We start from the raw sequence: 23,013 nt of genomic DNA, 5'->3' as shown, positions 1-23,013 counted from the left end.
AAATTTCCAGTGAATTCACATTCCAGTATATCAAATAAAATCAGCATCTCTTTTTCAACTTTTTTTTTTAGAAAGGAGTTCACACTGACACAGAAGGCTAGTTTGAGGCAGTAGGTAATACTAATAATAGGTCTGTGAGGGGATAAAATGGACTCTTAGGCACCATGAAATGTAGAATGTAATCTCATCTGGTGGACAAGAAGCTGGACATGAGCCAGCAGTGTGTGCTTGCAGCCCAGAAAGCCAACTGTGTTCTGGGCTGCATTAAAAAAGGGGTGGCCAGGAGGGAAAGGGAGGTGATTGTCCCCCTCTACTCAGCTCTTGTGAGGCCCCATCTGGAGTACTGTGTCCAGGCCTGGGTCCCCCAGTAAAGGAAGGATGTGGAGCTCTTAGAGCGGAACCAGAGGAGCGTCACTAAGATGATCAGAGGGCTGGAGCACCTCTCCTATGAGGAAAGGTTGAGGGAACTGAGCTTGTTTAGCTTGGAGAAGAGAAGGCTCCAGGGAGACCTCATTGTGGCCTTCCAGTACTTGAAGGGAATGTATAAGCAGGAGGGGGAATGGCTGTATACGAGGGTGGATAGTGATAAGACAAGGGGGAATGGTTTTAAACTGAGACAGGGGAGGTTTAGGTTAGACATTAGGAGGAAATTTTTCACACAGAGGGTGGTGATGTACTGGAACAGGTTGCCCAAGGAGGTTGTGCATGCCCCGTCTCTGGAGGCGTTCAAGGCCAGGCTGGCTGTGGCTCTGGGCAGCCTGGTCTGGTGGTTGGCGACCCTGCACATAGCAGGGGGATTGAAACTCAATGATCATTGTGGTCCTTTTCAACCCAGGCCATTCTGTGATTCTATGATTCTATGAAGCCAAGGTTTCCAAGCCCAAGCCAATTATGGATCTCATACAACCTCCTCAGTTTAAATCCTAATTGAAAGAAGGGTTTGTTGCAATGCAGTATGAGTTGTTTGTTTGAGGGTTTTTACATTTTTTTAAATTTAGTGGAACAATGAGAAAAGGATTGGGTTGCCTGTTTATAAAAGACTTAAGACCATAGAACCCCTAAGCCAGAGAAAGGTGCAGGTTGCTGTGCCTGGGGTAGGAAGTACTGTTGCTGCATCTACTTGCTGCTGCACTCAGGTCAATAAGACCTGTCTGCCATCAAAGCAGAGATATGTGAGAAAGAGGGATGGAATTTCAAATCAGTATAATGTCTGATAATACACCTGGCCAAGAGACAAGAATGTGTTAACTTTTTAACATTCACAGGCACTCTTTCAATTTTACTTCCTTTTCCTGCTTTCCTAAAGAGAACGTACATTTCTTACCACTTTTTATCAGTGTGTGTCCTGTACATTTGGCCAGCTGCTCCGATCAGCACTCAGATGGGTCAGAGTCAGACATCTACTCCTCTAGTAGTAGGAAATATAAAGAAAATGTGTATTTTGTTCACAGTCCAGTGATATGGGCACCTTCAAGAAATACAGGAAGGTGATGACATGATATGGCAATCTTCAGAGGCAGGGAAGATGTTACACAGCTCCACAGCTATGTTGGTAGCAGTCCTGTTGTGATCCTCAGAGTCTGTGCCTGAGAAAACTCCTTTCTGGTCTAAATTGCTGAATACAGGAATCTTCCACTAGTAGGTTTGGTTTAAAATATGTATATATTTTTTTTCGACAAAGCTCTTAATTGACAAAAACCTGTTTGTTATAGTATTCAATATCTCCATAGGAAGTAAGTGCTCCACTATCACTCGGTTTATCAGATCAGACACTGCTCCAACTCTTTCCTCAGTTTCTTTTCTATGCCATTTTCTACTGTTCCATTGGCTCTCCTTCCTAGTCCTCTTGATGCCATACTGCTCACACTGTCTGAAATATCCTTTAAAATGAAGAGTAAAGCAGTTGCTTTCTCTCCATTCAACTCCTACTGACCAGACAAGGTTAATAGATTTACAGCAGAAAAGAGCCATTACTCCCCAGCTAAGCTCTCTTCCAAGTGGACAGCTGTGTGTTGTCCATTGCAGACAAAGAGTAGGAAGAAGCCTTCCCTTTCTGCTCATATTATCAACACTAAGTAACTTCTGGAAGCACCATACAGATTGTATTTAGTTTATTTTCCTACTGGAGAAAGCACTGTTTGTTACATATTTGTTTTGTAAATTCCATTTTGATTCCAATTAGAAGGCAAGTTCCTGCAATTTCCGTCATAATTACAATAATCTACTTACAGTCAATATGATGAGCACAGACAGAAGAAGCAGCTGTGCTACGTTTGCTTTATCCTGGATGGAAGTCTTTAAACAGATAAGTATTGGAAATAGTTCTACAATCACTCTTTTTGAGACAATATCCATGTGCAGTAGTTACTTGATGGATCACATGCAGTAGTATCTCTGTAGCAGGGAAGAAACAGTTTAAAATGTGTCTATGGATGTATGACAATGATTATAAGCAGAGCTCATTTTTCTGGTTTTGTTGTTTATGGAGTAGACGGTATTGAGAATGCTTATGTTTTCTTGGGAAATGACTTATATGGGTAGGCACACATTATGGATTTATTCACTATTGAATTTTATGCCTGTGTAACTCAATTGAGTCCAGAGTTAGAGCAATACAGCAATAAATCAGACACTATTATTCTTAGCTACATATACGGAGTCACAAGCTGAATTCACTGTGATATAACCACAAGTATGTGTGTGGGAGGGTGCTTTAAAAGAGCCCTTCAGAAAGTGCTATCAATCTTTCTGACTGTACTCACCTGGTCTCCACGGCACACTGCAACTGTGTGCTTCAGTGAGTGCTTCTGCAATATATCCTGGCCTCCTTTGGAGCAGAAAAGCTGCTGCAGAAAAAGTATAAGTATTCAGTGCTCTCTCTCACTCATAATGGCTTCACACTTCATCAACACGACATGTCTTAGCTGTAAGATTGGTATGAGTTAAAGCAGTGTAACAAAACCAGAAGACAACATAAGGGAGTGGGGTTGATCTTATTTTATAAACTCTCTAGCCAGATTCATTTTATCCACTTGTGCTTGTTCTCTCGTAGCCTCCTTTCCCTCACACTCTCACCCCTGGTAGTCTCATCAAGATTAGTTGTCTGCAATGTTGGCTGAGAGGCTCTGGCATTGAGCCTTCACAACTTTTCAGTTCCTCTTGACTGGTGAAGACAAAACAGCTTTCAGATAGATCTCACGTGTACTCCAGTGGTTGCAGTTGTTCCAGGGTGGCCCTTTGCTTCAGAACTATGCATACTTCAGACTCCACAGATTTCAGGCAGGGTTGCTGCTTACTGCCTGTATGATCTTGTTTGAAATATATTTTTGAAATATACACATCTTTATGTCTATTGTCTATTTTTCCATCAGGCTAAAAAGAAAAAGAATGGCATATGTGATGAGCAGTAACCTCACTGCCCCCATAACAGCATTCAGAAACCAGGGTCTTCCCCTAAAAAGACATCTCTGCTGGGTTCCTGGCAGAGTGCAAGCCCTTGGGAGTGAGCAAACTACATCTTACTCAATTTGATTGACTGGGAAGAGACACTGCCAATAAAGGTCGGTCTCTTAACACACACAGCAGTCTTAACATACATATATTCTTTAAGTCTCCTCAAACATAGCTTCCTCTAAGAAAAAAAAAAAAAAACAGACAAGGATATATTTACAGTTTTTCCAAGTGGTGTCCAGGTTCTGACATTTGTTTTATATTTGAATTTTTAGAAAAGAAAAAAAAGAAAAAAAAAAGATTTTTCACTAGTGCAAATGTATGAAATCACAGGCAAAAGGCATGTCAGATTTTTAATTACTATTATTTTTAACAGTTTTTAATAAGATTGGAACACAAATATGAAACAAATATAAACTTTTATTTATGATTTTTTAATACATGTCCAAATTGTCACTTACACTGCTTATATTTCTGGCCTTAAATTACTCTCTGGATATCTTTAAGTTTTTCAGTTTCATGTTAGTTTCAGCTGGGACGTAATTATTTTCTTCAGAGCATCTGGTATGATGATATGTTTTGGTTCTAGGAGAAAAATAATGTAGGTAACACACTGATGTTTGTAGTTGGCAAATCAGTCAACGCCATTCACAGCAAAGGCTCAAGGAGCTGGGAAGGAACAGGATTAGTGCAGCTGATTTAAAATGGCCAAAGAGATATTCCATAGTCTGATGATAAGCAGAAGGAGTTTTGTAGATAAATGGGAGTGCATCTTGCTCTCTTCTGCTGCTCAGAGGTCTAGCTAGGCATCGTTTGGGAAGTAGTGAGCAATTGCTTGTACATCACTTGTTATATTCATATATATATGTGTGTGTGTGTGTGTGTGTGTATATACTCATAACTTGTTTACTCCTTATCTTAGTAAATAGTTTTTTATCACAACCCACAAGTTGAGATACTTTGTTGGTTTTTTTCATTCCCTCCCCCATCCCACTGGGAATAGGGGGAGTAAGCAAACAACTGTGCAGTGCTCAACCACCTGCCAGGTTAGACCACAACATTGTCATTTACTAAAGTTAAATTTTAAGGAAGTTGTGTATTATGTACACAGTATTATGATTGTCTCATACAGGAAAAAAATACAAACACAACATAATAAACAAACATTCTAAATTGCTCTGGTTACCATTAACAAAATGTTTCCATTGCACACACCATTTAAAGAATCATGATTTATTTGGAAACCTCTTCGTGTGGATGTATTACAGCAGCTAATGTGAAGTTAATGACATAGAAATTGACTGCTTAATACAATAAAAACTAAAAGATTTTCCATCAGGATTCCTCACCATAGAAATGTGAAGTGTCTAAATATTGTTTATCACTGGATTGGATAAGTTAAATCAGTCAGATTTTCCTAGTACACAAGTTGAAATCAATTTCCCACAGCCATTGGCATGGGATTTGTTTGCTGGCAACTCACTTAGAAAGCCAAATGTACTCTGGATAAAATAGAGGAAAGAATTGTGCTTTTTTTCTTAGTTATAAACCTTATACATATTATTTCTAAGTATTGTTTTCTATTTCATAACTTTCATAAGGGCATAGAGCTGGCACTAGGTTTTGAAACTAAGCAAACAAGCTCTACAGTATGTGAGGAATGTCCACAGCCAAGCAGAGAGGACAGCTTTGATCATTGGAGGTCATAAATCTGGATCTTACCTCTTCATTTAAGCGCGCGTGGGTATTTTGTATTCCAATTCTACTGAGTAATTAATTTGATTAGGAGGTCTATCTTGTGCACCACTTTGGCCTTGTGATGAATAGGGGGAGCAATAATCACCATAAGGATGAAGGATCTTATTGTCTAAACTTCCTTATCTGTAAGGTAAGAAATAAATATAATGTATACTCCTTTAAGTAATGTAGATGAATAAAATAGTCAATTTTCTGATACTTTGCAAATGTACCTGTCTACTTCCATAATGCAGCAGAATATCCAAAGTAAGTGTCACTCTGGTTTTGGCTGCATCCAGAGAAGAAGTTGAGCACTTCTGTTTGCACCACAACTAGCAATCTCTTGGCTTCTGAGCTGTTGTGCTTGTGCAGCTCCAAGGAAAGAAAGGCCTTATTCCACCCCAAACTATGATTTTCTTGGAAAACTATGTGCCTAAACTCCACAACAGAGAAAGAGGAACACCTGCCAAGTGTTCAGTGTGCTGCTCCATCCACATGATTTAACAGACAGTTTGCTGCTGTCTAAGCCCCTGCTTTGGCTGGAAAATGGAAAGCATTAGCCACACCATCTGGGTCTGATGAGAATGAAGCTTTTCAAAATGACATAGCCCTGGCCTTGCAAGCACTCAATCATTTGCACCTTTTTCAGCCTCAGTCACTTCAGTGAGGTTGATAATTTTTTTCCCATAAAACCACTTATTTTCCACAGAGTACTGCAGACACTGGGACATCACATGAAAATGAAGCAAATTGGTGTCAAGAGCAAGTACATAGGACCCCACAGAGGCCTTTGATCTACAGCTGGTAGAGAATTCGCTGACTACTCCTCAGAGTCATGGAAGAAGTTAATTTGTTGAAAGTTTCCCAACAAAGTCTCACTCAAGTACAGGTGGAGCTTGGTTGGTTCTCTTGCAGCCTGTGGTGCAACACCTCACAGATGCTGACGGGCTTAGCATTGCCTGGTTCCAGGGCTGTCTCAGCATGTGCCACGATCTGGCATTGGAAACCACAAGCTTCCATTATTTTCATGCCCAGATCTCAAGCACCACAGGGTTTAGGAGCCCTGATATAGGAAGAGATGTGTAACAAGGTGTCTGGGAGACCCCCAAACCCCAGAACAAAGTTATCTTGCCCTTCCATCAGGAGGAAGAGGCAGAAGCCCCCTCAGGGCTAAGACAGTGGGTTGCAAAGCTCCAGGATCCTTCATCACTCCTCATGACTCCAGGACTCCCAGCTCCCCAGCAATATCAATAGGATGCCATAAGTGGCCTTGAAACTCCACCCAGCAAGCTCAAAGATATTTGAATGTAAAATTGTCATTAAGTTAAAAAACAAACAAAACAAAAACAAACCATACAATCAAAATATTTTTACTCCCCTCAAAAATAGAAAAAATTAAGAATTCTAAATTTCCTAAAGAAGACGATCTGGTTAATTACTAACTTCAGACCAAAAGAATGGCAGCTCAGCACCATTAATTACATCAGAAAGAAGTAGGGGAATAGAAGAGGTAAGAGAACATCATCCACCCAGAAAACAGATAGCTGGCCCTTCCATAGCCTCCATCGTAAAACTACAAATTAAGGGAAAGAGAAGAGGGGGAACAATCCTCATGGCTAATTTTTTTTTCCCCCACTCAAATGGAATGGTCAGTGTCCAAAGCTTGAGTTAATCATTGTCTTTTTTTTTTTTTTTTTCTTCACTGGCTGAATGTTGTGGGTTTCATGATGCAAAGTGTTGATTCTTCCTACTGTACTCTAAAAAGCTCCTCTAAAACAGCTTTACATGAATTTTTCACTAGAGGCTGGATCTCTGGCAACTGTTTTGTTTCATTCTAAGACCATATTTGCTTGCAGCAGGATGAAATTTGCTTTCAAGGTAGCAGCTCGTAAACTGGGTAGAAATTTATCTTTAAATAGGATTCTGATGAATTCTAGGAGGTTTGGAATGAAACACCACAAAACATTTACCTTGAAGAGCTTCAGTTTCTTAAATCAGTTTCCCAAGAGTACATTTACAGCAGCTATCACCAAAGATAGCTCATTGCTGATGAGCCTGAAATGAGCACTTCAAGTCTGTGAGACAGAAAGTACATAAGCAATCACATTAATGTCATCTAACCAAGCTAAATAGCATAAGACAATTTTAATTTGAATTCTGTCAAGAGCTAAATTGCAGGGTTCACCTGCAGCAAAACTAAATCAGATGGTGATCATTGCTTTTGCATTTCTTAAATTAACATCTACGGGGAAAAAAAATCCACTAAAAATTCAGGTAACTGAAGGAAAAACATATCCCAAAGTTGAATATCATAATTTCAAATTACTCTGACTTATGATACAGAAAGCAATATTTGGTTGATGGTAGCTAAACAGTGGCCTTTTCACAGTCACTTGCAAGAAACAGTAAGTGTTGATAAAATATGGTACATTTTTGTAATGTCACAGGCTTTCAAATACTTAGAAAAAGATCTCTGATAACAGATGGAATGTTTTTTGACATTCAAATATACATTTTTTATATTGGGCAGTGAATAAGAAGTGTTATCTTAATAAATAGTAGTGCTTGTGGGGAACAGATAGTTTCAGCCGTCTTATTTTCTGTGAAATAGTGTGGCTTTATGTTATTAACATAAATTAGAAATGGCTGGTAGTTTTCACACCATATATTGCTGTGTGTAAAGATCTTTTATGCTATAAGACGGGATGCTCAGCTGTAGAATATAGGATCACTGACATAGAAGTAACATTATTCATAAGCATGTTTTAATGAAGGTGCCCATCACACTCTGTGAAATGTGATATTGAATGATGTGTTTTAAAGGGGTTAAAGTGGGTTTGGGGAGGAAGAGAATTGAGGGAAAATTTTAGAAGGCCCCCTGTGATAAAAACTTTTCACAGGAATTCTCCTTTTTCAGTTGAAAGTTCCCTCCAAAAACTGTTTCTCCAGATGAGAGAAATTTCCCACGGAAATAAAAAATATAGCTGTCTGTATGCTAAAACATTTCTCTCCTTCTACAGGGTGTGTATCACAGTTGGTTTACCTAAGCTCTTGGAATTTCCTGGTATTTTTTTATAATTTTCCCAGGAAAATGGATATCTTAAGATTTCTTCTTGAAATTTCAGCCTTGCATATATTGGCTAAATCTCCAGCTTCCCTCAGTTAGCAGATCAGAAGAGTATCACTAAAGCAGATACTCTACAGTCTTTTTCCCTATAACATTATTCAACTTGCTTTTACTTTAATCATAATGGTATCCCTTTTGTAATCTCTTTCTCAATCTTATGAATAGTGTGAACCCCATTTTTTATTGATGTTAATGCTGTAGCTGCAGCCATTTCAGGTGACAATGGACTCCAGAATGCCTAGTGAAAATAATCAGATGATACATAGGAACATTTTCTGATGTAATTTTCTTAATCTGCATAAATTCTTTTATTTATTTATTTTTAAAACATTATAGTCAAGAACTACTCTGAGCTAATTAAAATAATCCCATGAATTTGAAGCAAGTGATGTTACACAATTTCATACTGCATAATCAAATCGCTTTGTACTGAAATTACCCTCTTCCCATAGCTAAACAGAACCTGATGTGCAACCTTCCACTTCCCCCTCTTCAAAAATAAAACTAAAAAGAGTTAGAAGACGCTAGGAAAAAAAATCTAATCTGGAAAGCAGAGAGAGGTTGTACCACTACTGACATTTCAATTGTTTTCACTGTACTGTGATTCAGATGACAGATAATTCATTTACAAACACATATTGGTTGTTCCCTTTACTGCTTTCCAGAATCTGGGAGCACTGAATGTAGAAAACTTACCATGGCATAATAAAGAGAAAGCACATGGTAACAAACCTGTATTTGGAAAATCTTGTATATATGTAACCATATAATTATACACAAAAATCAGAGGCATTCGGTAAAATGCTACAAATCTAATTTAATATTTCAGCATTTAATAAAATACATGCATAGGTGTCTGACAGTGGAGAATTACAATGACAAACATTGAGTATTCTGGTTAAAACTGTAGCATTTGTCCTGAAATCATTACTTCACAAGTAATCTTGGATTCAATTTCAATTTACCCTAAATCTACACAAATATACCCCAACCAGCATTACTGCTTTTTCAAATATATGTGTGTGTGTGTATATATATATATACATACACACATACACATACACACACACATACATACACCGTAAATGTCTCGTCTATAGATTCTTCTAGGAATCTGAATCCAAAGAGACGCTAAAAGAGACTATCTATCCCCAGTATATTCAAAGCACAACTCAAGTTGCTTGGTAAAGGAATACATTCACTTTTTTTTCATGCCTGACTCACAGTATGAGATATTGGGTTAATAACAGACACTGGGTTAATGAAGATTCATGCAGCAAAATCAAATGTAGGCATCAAGAACTTCCTGTAATCGGATATTAGAAGTTATTGTTTCATTTCTTTTCCACTTCAGCAGCAGTGAAAGAGCTGGCAATTACCGTACAGTCACAGCTGAGCCCTCACATACGCAGCAATAAGCTCCTTTTTGAAATTAATGGTGACTAATTAGGGAAAACAAGACTCCACAAGAAAAAAAAAAAAAAAAAACTACCACAAAACACCATTCCACTGAAGAAGACTATGTACCATGACTACCTGTAATGTGAAGTAATGAAAGCTGTCCTTTCCAGCAAATTAGATATGTGAATGAAATATTAATTTGAACTCTTATTTCAAAAAAGATTATTATTAATAATAACAATATGAATCTGCTGGATATTCTGAACTGAGTCTTATAGTGGAAAAGCAGAAAAAATACAATAATTATTTGAGATTTAAAGAAAATATTTCAAATGCATTTTAGGAAATACTTATAGGGTCAAATTCTGAAATTTGGAGAGACAGGAGAGTAATGACAGGAGATATGTTTTCTTTGAGTATATTAAAGAAGGAAAAAATATACAACTGCAACATACCACTTATGGTACAGATAAAACCTGTCTGTACAGAGAGATTATGTCAACTAATGAACAACCTTGGAAGCTGTCTATCTTCTCTCAGGTAATGCTGAGTCAGCCCTACACTAACGTTGTATTTCAGGGCTCATTTTCAGGATAAAATCTGCATCTATAAACCCATTAAATTATATTTTTAAGCTCAAGTAATTCTGTTAACCCAGTGTCTACCACATCATGTCTGTGTGAAAAGCTATACTCAAAGACAAATGAGACAGAATAATTGTTGCCCATTCATCAAGTAATCCTCCAAGAACTAAGCATAGGGACAACATCACTACCACAGTATCTCATACATCAGATATATATGTGCTACGATTTATCAGTATAATTTCACACATGGTAATCCCTTCCTGTGTCAGAGATCTGAGCATCAAATCTGGGATCTCTAAATGCTGTGAGGGTTTGCTAGAGATCAGTCACCCCAGACCAATCTGCTGTCTGTCTTTGAAGAGAGAAATGAATATCCAGACAAGTGAAGATGGAAAATCACACATTATTTTTGGCTTTTGCCCAGGCTTAGTGTAAAGTTTCACATCAGGAATTACTATTTATGTTATGGAAAATAAGGAAAATTGTGAGATCAGTAAGGAAATTATTCAGAAGAGGAGGAAAAATAAATAGTGATGAATGGCAACTACTAGACAAAATGAAATGTGTTGCTTTTTTTTTTCCCCTGAATTTCTTAAACAAACTGACGGAGCTAAAACTAGAGTCATCATCACACTGATTTCAGAGATGCAGATTATTTTATAGGGAGAACTGTCTGATTTCAGATTTAAAGATTTAAAAGATTAAAGATTATAAAACCCCAACATCTGTCTTTAAGGTTGTTTCTAACCATCTGAGAAGAGAGTTCAACAAATACAGTTTTCCAGCTGGAGGACTGGGAACAATCATCACATCAATTTTAGTAATAATATAGTCTAATGTGTGCAGTATTTGCATAATAGGCAGGCAATAAAAGGAAAAGAATTTCTGCACAGGGCTGCTCTGTAGTAAGAATGAGATTCAGGGTCATCTAGATATGGTCATTTTGATTTCATTAGCTGTTTCTGCACCAAGTCTACAGGACAGAGGACACTTAGCCAGTTCACCAACTCATGCAAACAAGGATAACATAAAGGATCAGATCTGGCTCCCATTCACCTCCTTTTTAAGGCTCTCAAGCTAAGACCACTCAGATTTGAAATCAATCATTTCCGTTCATTATATACCTCCCTGAAATTACACTGCAAACACTTTCTGCCCTTTCTTGCAGCTAATATATTCTTTCTCCTAGATGTTACTGAGTCATAGCAGTGTATTTCATAGGACTGTCTTCAGTCTTTCTGATATCCTGAACATAAGCTTCCGGCATCAGTCTGGAAGCAGTGCATCCCAATTTTCTCACATTTCAATATGAAGTTGTTCCATGGAAGCAGTGCACAGAAATTTTGAGTTACTTAGAGAGAGAAAAGGTCATCTATGATCTGAAAATAAGCATCTAAGATATGCTAAAAGAACAGATGCATTAATATCTACAATCTATCCTGATCCATTAAGACACTAGATGAATAGAATAAGAAGCAAAATGGATATAAGTTTTAGATCATTATCATAAATAGAGAACAGAAGCTCTTCTAATTATGAATTCTAAAAGTGCCGACAACAAATCATTAAATCTGCCAAAACCAGAAAGAAAAGCTCTTCCAAAGCATTGGGAAAAAAAAAAAAAATCACAAAAGATATCTGATGCCAGGTAAATGTAGTCATTGAGACAATAAGGGAATAAAGGAATACTGCCAGTTCCGGTAAGTATAGAGACAGAAGCTTATCACTCACAATGAGCAAAATCATGATAAAAGTAATAATCAGCATGTTAGTTTTCAAGGGTACAGCTAAATCTGCGCTGGTCTAAAAATATACTGACAACGGAGTAAAGGTAAGAATAAAAATATACAGTGTTTCTATTGACATTTTGAAGCTGGTTGATTCAGGGGATACTATGGAAAACAGAAAAGTTATAAGTAGTTCCAGACAAATTTATTGAAAATATAAAACAGATGTACAAAGTACCTGGGATACTTCAGTAATTACTGTAAAATAAGAAGAAAGTAACTGAAGTTGAAGAAAAACCACCACCTGTTCCAGAAACCATTCTGTCCCTAAAGCAGTAGAGATCAGTTTTAATGCATAAGGAAAAGCAAGCATGACATTGATGATCTCATGAGTAAGTGTCTCACTCTGTGCAGATAACATCACATCACATGCATGAATTCACATGAATTTGTTTTAGGAATTCATAATGATTTATCTTGATAATATCTGCAGTTGTTACAAATTAAATGTTAAGATCAAAAGGGTGAATGAGAGCATTTTAGAAATGAAAATGAAAAGATATATTGTGGCAATGAAATGCCACAGTTGTATGTTTTATGCCTAGGCTTATATGGATTACCAGTACCATGGGTAGGTGGCAGGCATGCCCACAGCATGAGTATGCTCCTTGTGTTTTTTTTCCTGGGTAAAGACATTTGCTGAACAAATGCTGGAGGCAGCTGATAATTGAATATTTTCAGCCAATTTCAATATTCAACAAATTGTATAATCAAATGAAAGTGAAAAACAAGCAAACAAAAGCAACAAACAAAAGCACACATGCACACAAAACCTCAACAAATAAAACCCCACAAAACCAAAGACTTGGCATCTGCTGCATGATGGTACTCAACTGGAGAATTATATAACTATTTACTACAAAACAGTATGAATTGAGTCTACCTGCAAATTACAACCACACTAAGAAAGTTAAAGCAAATGCTGACTTTGATAGAAGTTAGCAAAACACTTCTTGATAAAAGTCTTTGGGAACTAAAAGTTTACATAACATTCTAGATTAAATGTGCCATATATTGATTGAATCTACTGAGCATTTAAGGTATACTGAAGACAGAGTAATGTGCATAACAGTAAAGGTAAAAAAAAAAAAAAAAAAGTGAGGAAAAATTTACTGTGTTAATGAATTAGAGTTAGATCAAAAGGAATGCTTTCTTCTGGCTTGTGTGGTGACCAGCCCTGTTTATGGCACAAAGTTGGTCCAATCACACAGAATGCTAGAGAAATTTTTTTCCCAGTTTTTATCATATAATATTGCAAATGAAATTACCTGCAATGCCATCTTACAATTTTCTAATTTTGGGGGGGCTAAACCCAAATGTATCAGACCACAGCATGAAGCAAGCACACATACAAAAATAAATTCATTACTTTCAGTGGCTCCTCTACAGACACAGATTTCCTCAGTGACAAGGACAGCCTTCTCCAGAGATGATAGATGGCTTTGTTATCTCTCCAAGGACTGACTGTGATTTTTAACCACATACAAGATCCTTGGTTAATTTCCTACAAATTGAAACTGATTAAAAGGTCCTGCAATAACAAAGAATCCTCAGGAGAAATAGAACCAGAGAACAAGCTTCATTTATTGTTTAAGTATCTAAAAATGGTCTAGACTGCAGAAAATATATTGTGGTACCCTAGCATCTGCTCTCACCTTTTATCCTATTATAGCTCTCATAGAGAAAGGAGGGCTTCCTCCATAGTAAATGAGGAAGGGGAAGAAGGACATGTGATATTTGCCTTAGGTAGCAACTGAAAGTTAAGGCACTCATTTATAAAGTTCCTCGTGGAAAGTGGATACTAAAAAATTCCGCAAGAGATTAGAATCCTATATGTTAGCGTATGTACATGAATTGGAACATGGAAGCATTTACTCAAACTGTGCTGATGGCTGCTAGTAACCTCGGAAAATATTAGTTAGATAGATAGAAAAAAAAACTAAGAAATGTACCAAAGAACTGAATGTTTAGAGGACATGCACTGCCTTGGACAGGAATAGGATAATCCCAGAAGGCTATCATCAGGAGGAATTAGTTTTAAGTTTTGACATGGACCACAGACAGTAATCAGGCACATGTGCTCCCTAAGTGCAATCTCCTACTGCTATTGCTGTAGGCATTAACACTGGGCTAGATGGACCATTGGTCCGACTCAGTAAGGTATTTCTTATATTCTTACAACTGCTTAATTTTTCATTAACTGCAAATTTTCATTCACTGCAAAATGAATCTTGAAAAGCTGCCAATGAAATCTGCCTGTCAGTGCAGGGAAAAGAATGAGCAAGAGAGACCTGGGTAACCTGGAAGACTGAAGCAACAGAGGTATCATCAAACTGATTAACACAACAGTGATTAACACAACAATGAAAACTCATGAATATATTGCCAAGGAATTTTGCTTTAAACAATAGATCAATACTGGAGAATGACAAAGCAATAGAAAGCCTCAAAAGGATGTGGCCATGAAAACTTAGATGTATAGTAGAAGTGTTTTCAATGAGAGTGGAAACATATTAATCATGTTAGCTGTACTTCTTGAGAGTATTCTTCTGACACGGAGCACTTATGTTCAAGAACATTTACTTAAATTGTGTCACTTTCAAGGAAGATCTTAGGAACAGCACGCCGATCTTATGAGAGCAGGCCAAAGAGGACTCTGAACTGCAGTCATAAAAGACCACAGCAGTGCTGTGTAGCTGTAGCTTTAACCTGTCAAGCCTGTATACTGTCAACAGTCCAGTTGTTAGAATGAATAGTTCAGTGTGAGCTAGTTGGTGTTCAAGATTACTGCCTACAATAAAGCTATCTAATTAAAAGCATCTCATATATCTCTGCTCTTTACCCTTCACCAACAAGGATAGATATCAGGTTTTGCATAAGGGTATCATTTAAAGCAAGAACCTAACACAGTTTCTTTAGCTAGTTTGTTAGCTTAATAATAAATTAAAATAAATAAAAAAAAAAATAGGGGAAGATAAGATAGCTCTCAAGAAACACCAGGAGGAGAATATCAGGAGAAGAACTTGCCATTAGGACATATTTAACCTATTAGTCTACCAAAAGAAAAAAACAAACAAAAGAAAACCCAACCCTCCAAAAAATAGAACTTAAGTGTTCATAAATATATTTAGCCCAGAAATGAGGAAAAGTTTCTAATTAACCAACCAGTGAGATGCTAGAACAGCCTTATAGTCAGAATTGCAGGTCTGAAACCTAATTATTTTTACTACAGATCTTGATTAGGTTACAAATTTGTTGAGATTGCTTGCAGTAAGAGTAGTCAAGAAAATTACACATACTGTTATGATTGAAAACATTTACAGATTCCATTACTTTTCACTTTCTCTTGCTTTAATTCAGGAAAAAAAAAAAAAAATCTCCCATTTACATTAAAGGTGAGATTAACCCAATTGCTGGACTGTTCCTTTCATATTCTAAGACTGATAAATCCTTATGATCAAAATATTGGATGTGTGTAATAACCTATTTTCTTCTTAAAACTTTATAAATTACAAGATAAAAGTGAACATTTCCAGTAATTATAGCTTAATTTCATTCAAGTTCATGAAACTGAAGAATGCAGATTTGTATTCATTCCTTTCCAGCCTGTGCATAACACTTTATTTAGAAAATATTCTATTTTCTTTCCTTAAGAACAAGACTAATTCATTCTTATTTAGAGCAAATTCTGATATCTCGTTAAGATCCCAATTCAATATCTCTCCAGATACTATTGTGACTTTGTTCCAATGCAATTATAATTGATCAATAAACAGAAAATTATTAAGTTTCTATTAACATGGGAAGGCAGCTGCAGAATATGGGTATGTAGAAGACAGACCTTAGGTGAAATCTGCACATTTAAGTAATTAATTTGTGAGGGAGAAGTATCTGGAAGAAAACTACATTCACTGATGTAGGGAAGATTAAGAGGAGGAGAATCCAAACAGTATCTCTAGACAAAAAAAATCCCTGGAGATCATGAAAAAAAACCGAAGCGTATGAATTTCACATGAAACATATTTCACAACTAAAAAAAAGATTCTGAGTTAAATGGCAGGAAAAAAGAAAAAGAGTAAGAAAAAGCATTCTATGCAGGAATTATTCCTATCTTGTCATAAAGGAAGAGAGAAACAAATTACAATGTTCATACTCACAGAAAAAAAATTAAATTTCTTCCTCTGCTATAACCTAATTGGAAGGGGAAATTCTAGAATTTAAAAACATTTCTTTTATGTAAAGACCCACCATCTGCCACCTAATAGCTCTCCCTAATCACACTCCTTTGCTACAGTTTCTACAAGAGAAGGTAATTCAGGCTTTTTCAAATCAAGTGATTTTTCTGAACAGTGGATTGACCGAGGGGACCGTTGAAGGGAAGAGGTCAAAACAGGCAATAAGCAAACATACAAAAAGTAAATATCAAAGTGCCAGCTTTGCAGTAAGGAAAGTGTATGTGCACATGCACGAGTACAGATACATTTCCCTGTTGCATACATGTTAGTGATTCAATCATCGTCCAGTAGAAAGTCAGTGACTGCACTCCTGCACGCTACCTCTCTCTTCTCATGAAAGAAAGGAACAAACAAACAAGAAACACTTTTAAAAAATAAAATTTGTGTGTTTGGTTTTTTATTTTATTTTTTGAAAAGGGAAATTCATGTGTTCATAAGGAAATGTGATGGAGTTAGTTACCAGTTTTAAAGTACTAAAGACACAAAGACTGTGAGGAAAGTAGGTTTCATATTAAAAAATCTGTCATCTGTAGTATTTACAATTTCTTTATGTGGATTATCTTTGTGAGATAAAGTCATCTGTACCATAGCAGAGGATTGTATTTTCATTTACAGTTGAGCTCTGTTACACTGCTCAGAGAAACTTTCCCACTCGCATCAAGCTTTTTTTTATCCTGCATGTAAACAGTTCTTGCTGCAAATGGATGAGAACCAGACCTAAGAGTCTGTACCTAAAGAACAGAGGCACACAGGGGAAAACCAGAAGAAAAGATAACCAAGAAAGAGGAAGTGAGCGAAGCCTAGTGGTGTTAACACTACAACACAGAAACCAGAAAGGATTTTTGTTCTATTTTGCTTTATTTGAAAATAAGTAAAAGGAGCTATAACACTTGTTTATTCTTCTGCTCTCTACAGAACACACACACACAAAATGTGTGCACTGATAGGTTTCATAAGCCCTAAAAATAAGCCGGAAAAAAAAAGTCATTAATTGAGGTAGGAGAGAAGAATAATAGACTGAGAGTCTGGCCTTTGGGATTCATTAGTCTCTGCTTCTGTATCAAGCATCTAAGAAGCAGGAAAAAATTCTTTAGATAATGTTTCACAAACTAATTTGATCTTAGAGTTGTACGTTTCGTCCAGCTGAGTAAACACTATTTGCAATCGACCGACTAAGTCATTACATTAGCTGTAGTAAAATTGCTGATTTTGAGCACTTAGAGTGAAGAAGGTCAATAGCAGCAGGGTGAATTAATAAGCATGAGGCTTTTACAAAGTTGAACAAAATTTAGCCACCCCTCATTAGAAAATAATAGTTGATTTGAATCTAGAATCTTCAAAGGCAAGGTAATTTTTGCCTTGGGTTGCTGTGACAACCTTAACACAGCTCCTGTGAGCAACCTGAAATTGTATCTAAGAATACTGCATGAGTATAAATCCCTGCCAGACTTACAACAAAGAAGAAAAGAGAGAATTAAAGGAGAGGGTGATTTTTATGGCTTTTGCTGTCTTTGTTAAGAAAACATGGCAGGCTTCTGAACAGCAATAAAATGATTAAATGAACGGAATTTAACTTCTGATGATTTTGGTTTATTTATTTATTATTCTGGCTCAGAGCCTTCATTACCCCAGAAGGTTATGTCTACACTGAAATGTGAGGGTGTCAAACCAGTGAACTCTACAATTTGCCTGAAGGCTCAGCTTGACTAGAATGCAGTAATCAATGCAGAACAACTGTATTTGCTTCCTAAGGAAATTAAAGCTTATGAAGGAAGAGAATTGGAACAGAGAGGAAAAAAAGTGAGTGTAGATTTAGTTGAGATACTTAGCCAATTAAAAAAAACTGGGAAAAACACCCTGAAGTTCCTTGAACAGGGATGCTTTGGGAATTTCTGTTCATCATTAAAATTATTATTTAAATCCCCAATACGTAAAAAAGATAAGAAATAACATATCTAATATTTATCCACTGGCTCCATTGTTACTGAAGAATTAGAACACTTAAACAACTCAGAGTCCTCTGAGACAAAATCCAAATAGATAAACCTATTAATAATAATACTAAAAATTACAAAAGGAATTACACAGAGAAGTGATGGAGTCATATTATGTGTATCACGAAGAAGCAAAAGCAGGCAGATATTTTCCTAATAAATATTCAGAAAATACATTTTTTCTTAGATCACCCTTCAGAGTAGCTTTCTTATTTGGAAAGCCTGTTCTTTGGAGAAGCTAAACACACAGATTTTATTTTGAGTGAATAAGGTCTTCATGAATGGGTATTTCGAGTACAGTCAGATTGTTTTCCATTGATACATTTCCATTAATGTTGAATTAAAATCAGGAAGAAAAAAAAAATAAGGAAGAGTCTTCTCAAACAGTTTCACAGGTCTGAATTCCACCTCACTGCCCCTTCACACGCATTGTGCACAGAAATGCACTTCTGAATGAGAGGGATGAACAGTAAGATCATCATCAAAACAGCTGATACAAAGTGAACATTGCTGAATAATTACACAAATGAGAAGCTAATAGTGCACACATGTACCAGCATTCTAAGCCTAAAATTTCAGTCCTCTGATGGGGGAACAGAACACATCCCATTCACCTTCTGAATAATAAAACTGAGGTAATCCCCAACCAGATTCCTTATCCTTCTTCATGTTCATTTATTTCATATATATTAAATGAATACAAATGTAGAATCATTAAACTGTACAAGTCCAGATAAATTCACACATCTCAGTTACACAAAAGTGCAGGGCTTGTGTTCTATTCCTGGATAAACAAAGAATATTAAAAGTACAAAATAAATTAGCAAGATTGACTTTGTTCATGAGAAAAACTGTCACATATTTCATGTAAAAGTGCAAAAAAAAAGCATGAGGTTAATGTTGTAAGCTCCTGAACTCCAGAAATTTGCACTGTATTATTTTAGTTTCCTGTTGGCAATTTCTGTAGATCTGCAGAAGCATTGTCATGACAATGAGCTCCACTTCAATGAATAGCAGTTCTGCTCAGGGAAAAAGAAAAAAGCTCCAGAAAAAATAAAAAGTAAAAAAAGTAAAATCCAAAACAACAACCTGGGCATATTCCTGAACTGTTTTACAAATTTTTAAGAGCTACTGTATAGAAAATATTTCAAAATTCAACCTCACCAACAGCTGATAGCAAAATTTTCCGGGGATTATTTGAAGTATATTTAGAAGCACTTTTGTATTAAATGCATTTCAATAAAAGTAAATTGTATCCTCTCTTTATAAAAGCAAATTTAAAAGCTCAAAAAGCTTTTTGGAAGAGAAAAAGCCTATCCTGAGAGAACAATTAAAGTTATGTGGCTTTGTATGATCTTGAGGTGCTTTCTCAGACAGCTGCTGATGCTCTCACCAGGGACCACATGTAATTCTTTTTGCCCATAATTTTAGAAGACAGGATATTAAACACATTCTTGTTCCATTTCTCCTCAAAGCTTATTTGCCAGCTGCAGATATGCAAGGGATGAATCAGAAAGGGAGAAGCTGGAAGAGAAGCTACTTCAGGTTCTGGCTCACTGTGATATAAATAGTGCCCAAAGTCTGGTGCTCCGCCAGCACTAGGAGCAAAGGAAGTTTCCTCCTCCTCCACTGTGCAAACAATGTTTTTTTCTCAGTAATCCACAGATGGCTCATTAGTATTGAGGAAGTCTTACCTTATTGGAGAACCCTGTCTTCAAAGAGCAGATGCAGCCCACCTAGGTCTTGATTTAGCAAGGTACCTAGTCACGCCCCTGTCTTAAAGGCATGGATGGACCGAATTATTTAATACTATCAGTAAGTGAGAGCAGTAAACAGCAGCTGACACCATAACTGACTGAGGGCCAGGGTGAGGTTCTGATAACCTCTGGATTACAAATTTCAAACTGTGGCCACCTGCCTCGCTGCCAGCATTAAACCATGGGGATACAAAAGCCAGCAGCAACTTGATAGCTTCAGGGAAGGTGGCTTGGTCTGAGAGCCTGCTTATTTAGCCTGTATTGTGTTAACGTGTCATGTGTGGTCTTGATCTAAAGGCAGCAACAAACATATCATTTGCTTAGTAGAAGTAAGCAAAGTGTTGCCCAGCACTCACTTTTTTGGTACATGTGGTATGTGAAATGCCAAAGGAGAGCTTTATTCTTTGTATGATGCCTTTTACCCAAATGCTAAGGAGTAAATGCAAAGGACATCCTACCAAGAAGATTATACTGAAGGAGAACTCAAAAAATGTTATGAACAAAAGAAAAACCAAAACACTGTCTCTAAACTGAGTTTTCAAGGAAAGCAAGAAAATAACTGAGACAGTCTGAAGTCGGTATTCAGTAAATAAGAGCTGCTGGTTGTGTTGATATTATTATTAAGACAAGCACTGAGGACCTTAGCTCAGTTATTTTGAGCATCAGAAAGAGCATGCTGAAATTCTGAAGGGCTTAGAAAGTGCCTGAGGCTTTCCTTGGGAGAAAATGATTGCTGGACAACAGAGGAAAGCATAATTTTAAGCTGTATGATTTATTTCCACTTTTTCTATATGCTTTTTTTTATTTACTGTCTTCACGAGACTTCATAGCTACACTCCTAGGATATTTACATGTAAAGGCAAATAGTTAAATAGATAATATGTAAAATAGTAAAAATCAATGCTTAGGAATTGTCTGAGCAGGCCCCAAAGATTGTTTCAAAACAGAAATCCTGTAACCATACTATATTACCTGCGCAGACAGAGTTTATTGTTTCATATGAAGTGCTGTTTCCTAGTTCCTTTATCAGTTGGTTACCAAGGCTTTTTAATTATACCTGTTATATGACACAAGGGAGCATGCTGCTTGAATGAGTGGAGCAAAAAACAATAAAAATAAAAATGAATTTCTCTAAGGTCTTTAAACTGTTATCTGTAATTCATTTATATTTAGTAAAAGAGTACCCATCTAAATTATGCCCATATACAGTTTAGATTAAGAAACCGTCTTCCCTTTGTCAATTGCAAGCACAGCACACATCATAAATCTTTGATAACTTTAAGTTGAAGTCTGACTTTGGATGCTCTAAAGCAAAAAGGACAAGTTCATAACAAGTGTGCAGAGTTGGGAGCTGATGTAATGAGTTGGAGAAGTGACAGGATGTTTAGGCTAGATTAAGAACTTCTCAATAAAATGTTCAGTCAGAAAATGCTGATGCATCAAACATGAGATTTCTTCTGGTAAAGCAATAAGTTTCTCAATTTGAGACAAAGAAAAGGTTTGCATGGAGGAAAGAGTATCAGTTAAGAACATTTTCTCCAAAACAGTCGGAGGGAATTTCATGTCTATATCTCTTTTTCTATCACATTTAGACTAAGAGGATTGAGTTGGATCCTTAGCTAAGAACTGATCTCGAGGCTGAAGTTGCTAGAGATTTTGTATACTTACAAACCTACTCACATTTGTTCCTGCACACGAACTTTATAACACAAATGCCACAATGGATTTTGGGCTATAAGTGATCAGTAGTGGTTGTTTACATCAGTGTTTCCAGGATAATATATTATAAACTGAAATGAAGTTCTTTAGTCAGAAAAGCCAATGCTGCTGTACAAGGCATAGCTTTGATAGATCTTATCCATCTTATGTTTGCAGTAAATCCCAGTTTGATTACGTGGCCAGCTGTTGGCCCTCATTTTCTCAAAATGTTTTCCTGTGTATTATAATTTCCTGAGATTTGCACTTACTATCTGGGAAAATAATAAACAACATCCACTCCAAAGCCTTTTCAATTAGCTCAGTTGTCTTTGCTCACCTTCCTGAGGAATGTTCACAGGAAGCTGCAGCTCCCCACCACATTTCCCTCAGCAATAGAGCTAGCTAAAGTGATCCCTCAATCCTAGCTACATCTAGAGCAGAAATGAGTTTACCAGCTCTATTCCTGAGTTAACCCTATTTGTGAGACTGTGCCATGGAACAGATCTGTGAAGCAATTTTCTTAAAAGAAAGAAAGAAAGAATTTTCCACTCTGAGGGCATGAGGCTATCAGACTTCACAAACTCCATAGAATCATAGAATCATAGAATGGTCTAGCTTGAAAAGGACCACAATGATCATCGAGTTTCAACTCCCATGCCACAGGCAGGGTTGCCAACCACTGGATCAGGCTGCCCAGAGCCACATCCAGCCTGGCCTGCAATGCCTCCAGGGATGGGGCATCCACAACTTCCTTGGGCAACCTGTTCCAGTGTGTCACCACTCTCTGTGTGAAAAACTTCCTCCTAGTATCTAACATAGACCTCCCCTGTTTACTTTTCAATCACAGAGCTGGTTGCCAGAATAATCTGGATAAAGTTTACAACAGTAAGTATTCTATCATTCTCCTCCAAAGATTCTTTCATCATTTTATCTATGCTTACTAAACTATGTATAGATAAACCTCTAATGTCATCTACATATACATCTTTGTATGCATTTTAATATATATTATTCTATTGAGGACCCATTAATTTGAGCATTGGCCAATGCTTGGATTGCTTTTTGTTTGTTTGTTTTTTAACAGGATAGTGCTAGGGGTGTCAAGGAGATGTCAGTAATCCTCTTAAAGAGAAATCAAACACTGAATCACTGCTGTCTTTTCTCTTCTATTAAATGGTATTAAATGCCAAGCTTGGTGTTACTTGTAAGCTTCCTCATAGGCAGGAAACTTCTTAATGTT

General features: G+C 36.8%; 2 long non-coding RNA genes across 2 annotated transcripts in view; both read right to left on the bottom strand.

Moving 5' to 3' along the window:
• Positions 1-788: 788 nt before the first annotated feature.
• LOC124417500 overlaps positions 789-23,013 on the bottom strand; it is a 38,433-nt gene continuing 16,208 nt past the window's right edge. Inside the window, exons 2-3 of the long non-coding RNA XR_006932381.1 lie at positions 2,763-2,846; positions 789-2,394 (exon numbers count right to left, since the gene is read on the bottom strand). This is a non-coding gene — a long non-coding RNA (uncharacterized LOC124417500). The remainder of the gene's footprint in view (positions 2,395-2,762; positions 2,847-23,013) is intronic.
• LOC112533249 lies at positions 3,808-20,103 on the bottom strand. The gene is made up of 4 exons (XR_003077153.3): positions 20,013-20,103; positions 5,421-7,262; positions 5,173-5,331; positions 3,808-4,035 (listed from the first exon to the last, which is right to left on the bottom strand). It is a non-coding gene; the product is annotated as an uncharacterized LOC112533249 (long non-coding RNA).

This window comes from Gallus gallus, chromosome 1, assembly GCF_016699485.2.
Source record: "Gallus gallus isolate bGalGal1 chromosome 1, bGalGal1.mat.broiler.GRCg7b, whole genome shotgun sequence".
NCBI lineage: Eukaryota > Metazoa > Chordata > Aves > Galliformes > Phasianidae > Gallus > Gallus gallus.
This window is presented reverse-complemented; position numbering and strand designations above follow the sequence as displayed.